The sequence below is a fragment of the Salvelinus sp. IW2-2015 genome, linkage group LG13 (genome assembly GCF_002910315.2).
Source record: "Salvelinus sp. IW2-2015 linkage group LG13, ASM291031v2, whole genome shotgun sequence".
In the NCBI taxonomy this organism is placed as follows: domain Eukaryota; kingdom Metazoa; phylum Chordata; class Actinopteri; order Salmoniformes; family Salmonidae; genus Salvelinus; species Salvelinus sp. IW2-2015.
Window position 1 is genome coordinate 6,017,545 of NC_036853.1, and position 3,872 is coordinate 6,021,416.

Below are 3,872 nucleotides of genomic sequence, written 5' to 3' on the forward strand. Positions count from 1 at the left end.
CTACCTGGAAAGCTCACAGCCAGTTGCAGTGTTCTATAAAGAGCAATACTTTTTTATTTTTTATTACTTTAATTATATATTTGAATCCGACACTTCCCTTCAAAAGCCAATAATACCGTTAGGACTTAGACACACCAATAGTACCGTTAGGACTTAGACACACCAATAGTACCGTTAGGACTTAGACACACCAATAGCGTTTGCATGCCGAGAGTACTTAGCACCTCTGAACAGAATGCCGTCTGTAATTTGGGAACCGAGTGCAAACGTATTTTACATGTAGAATTGYACRAAAATGTCGTCAGTCAGACGTCAACAGCGCGCTGARCGATTGATAGCTGAACAGGAGATCCACAGTCGGTGCGATGGGGGCGACCCTTTAATTTCTTGTCCAAAGAACACATTCTCTTGTCGTCATGACTCTGCTGTGAAGATGTAATAGCTGTGAGTCTTCTAGTCTCAGGTAGTCGTCTATAGGCGAAAAAAAAACTGTTTAGGGGGAGCAAGAGAGGCAGAGCTATGCTACGTGGCTATTCTATTTAATATATGCCATTTAGCAGTTGTTTTTTCCAAAGTGATTTAACAGTTCTTTTTTTACATTTACATTTTAGTCATTTAAGCAGACGCTCTTATCCAGAGCGACTTACAGTAGTGTGTGGATACATTTTCAACCCTGGCGTTGCAAGTGCCATGCTCTACCAAATGAGCCACACAGGGCCTATTCATTTTAATATAACCAAGGCCAAAACATAACAATTTATTAAATTGTCCCTTGTCTGTCACCCATTGTTGAGTGAGTGTCAGTGTGTTTTCAACACTGAGGATTAGCATGAGACAGTAAGCATTTTTAAGCAGTAGCCTAGTGGTTAGAGCGTTGGATCAGTAACCGAAAGGTTGCAAGATCGAATCCCCGAGCTGACAAGGTAAAAACCTGTTGTTCTCCCTCTGAACAAGGCAGTTAACCCACTGTTCCTARGCCGTCATTGAAAATTTAAGAATTTGTTCTTAACTGACTTGCCTAGTAAAACAAATAGCAACAGTATATCAAATCAAACATTATATAAAGTGTATACAAAATTGCAATACACTATACCTATCTGGGCAATGTCAATTTGTCCAGCTCACTAACTAAACCATTTGAGCATTCCAAAGTTGAATTTGGCATTTCTCAAGGGTCTGTGCTTGGACCCCTATCCTTTTCTTATTCTACAGTACCGTTCTAAAACCACCTATGATGTCTCAAAATGATCTGACACCCCCTACAGTACCATGCTGAGACCATCAAGAACGTCCGTGAGGCCACCGAGAGCTTCGGACATGGAACCCTCGAGTACAGACCAGTGGCCATCGCTCTGGACACCAAGGGACCTGAGATCAGGACAGGACTGATCAAGGGCGTGAGTATTTATTTACTGTGAACCTTTTACGAAAAGCCAAAACGGATGAACAGAGGCATGTACTAGTTCAAGTTTTTTACTTAACACACCAAAATCTCTCACAATAAAAAACAGCATGAAAAAAATGTCAAGAAATATAAACATATACAGCAATGAAATCTCAAGGTAGGACAGTATAACACCACTAGATTCAGGGCAGCAACAAAGGCTGTGTAATGGGGTGCGTGCTGGTGTCAAGGAAGTCAGGCGCAGGAGAACGAACTTGGTATAAACRGAGTATTTTAATAAATGCTCACAAACTCCGAAAACCAACATAAACAAAATAAAGAAAGTAGGTACAAAACCAGTCGCACACCATAACATACAAAGCACCAATACATACAACGAACAATCACCGACAAGGACATGAGGGGAAACAGAGGGTTAAATACACAACATGTAATTGATGAAGAGAGAGCCAAAAGTGCATGAGTGTATGGAATCTTTACATCTGCACTACCAAGTACTCAATCCCGTTCTACCAACACCACACTAATGATCTCCATCTAACCACATGATCCATGAACACCTCCAGACACCACACCCCACTCGCACCCCTCACCCTAATGCCAGCACCCTATCCTGAGAGAGACCACGAAGACTACCAATCAAAGCACGCATCACCGGAGGTCACCCATCAGAAGAGTAGCTCAGGACACCTTAGCGAACCCATCCAATCCCCTAATCCATCCTCCAACGCAGTAAGAGACTGCAAGAGTGGCCATCGCTCTGGACATCTCAATCCACCACCTATCCACTCGACTCTGCCCCCTCACCCAAGCGAGGACCCGCTGAAACACGCACAAGATACCAATAGGACGTGATCAACGCCGTCGATACCTCATGCCAGCATATTATTTACTCCTGAGTGAACCCTTTTACGAAACAATCCACAAAACGGAATAACATAGATCCTCAATCATGTCAGCAATACTCTTCAGCTGGCTCTATATTACATTATGAACACACATATAACTATACCCTCACCTAACAACCCATCATACCACGCCGCGTAACCTCCATCTCACCCAAACACTTAATCCCCTCATCACATCAACCCACCTACAAGAGCCACTTGACCTCACAACAACAACTAATCTCGCTCAAGAATATTAACATCGACCACTACTAGCACACTGACACCTACTCCACAAAGGCCACTGAGACAGTATAACCAACCTCATACACCCACTAGAATTCAGGGCGCAACTATAACGCGAGCCTCGCTGTACACTGCGGAACCTCGAGCTCGCGACTGCACTGAGTGATCCAAGGACTACGATCTAGCTGCCCGCTGACGCTATGCATGCACGAACGCCATAAACCTCTCTATCGCGACCTACTCTAACACTCATCCAACCCCCTATCCTCATACACAGGAGTATCTCTTGAATCTCAAAATCCACTAGCAAACTCCCGTCAAAACTTACATCCAAACATCCACCAAACAACAATACAGACACAAATATCGAGAGCTTATCCAATAACCTGTAGTTATTAAACCAGTCCGTACGACAGAGCACTATATAACAACAGAGGCTAACGCAAACCACGAGTTGTCTCTACGCAATCTACGATACACACATCCACCGACAGGCTGATCTATTGATGGGTATAACACACACGCTTGAAGGTGTAATCTCAAATAAGCGCACAAGCGCTCGAGATGTAAAATGTTGAGACGAGATTCGGAAATCTCTAAGACAAGTGTATGTCGTATGGGAGTAGACTAAGATCAGAGATAGCCTCCAACCTAGGGAGTGATAATGCAAACAGAATTGCACAGTTGACCTTTGTACGTCGTCCACGGTGTTCAACACTGATGTGACCTCCCGTTCTAAGGCGTCAACCTCAGCTTCGCCACTGGCTCTGTACAGGGGAAGAATCAAAAATTAAACAACACTAATTATTAGTAACAGTCAGTAGTATTCTGTACTGTATGATTCTTCTACGGGAACCACAGGGTACTCGCGTGATCTAGTTAGTGATTCTACTGTGCAACGTGACTATACAGATATTCATTGCTGGTTGTTGCTATTTCTTAAACCGTTTTTTTAATTACGGTAAGAAAGAAATGTGGACCAAAGACCAGCCAGAAATCCACCCCGCTATCTTCAAACGGCAGGTCTGCTAGTCGCTCCTTCGTTCGCCTGCCGGAATCTAGGTGGTGTTGACTGTGCTATCGTTTGAGACACGCCTGTCCACCGACTTTCCTGCCGGAAGTCGGCCCCTCTCGCTTCGGTTCGACTCCCACCTGCTCAGCTGATGGGCCAACTAGAAACGACAGGAAGAAGTATCAACGGTAGGCTGAACCCGAACGCGGGTTCGGCGGTCGAGCGTCAGCAACCGATCCTTCTAAGCCATCAACCTTAGATCAAGTTTTTCATTTTTCCATTGTTTTGTCTTGATAATTCCATACGACACCTGGTCAAGTCT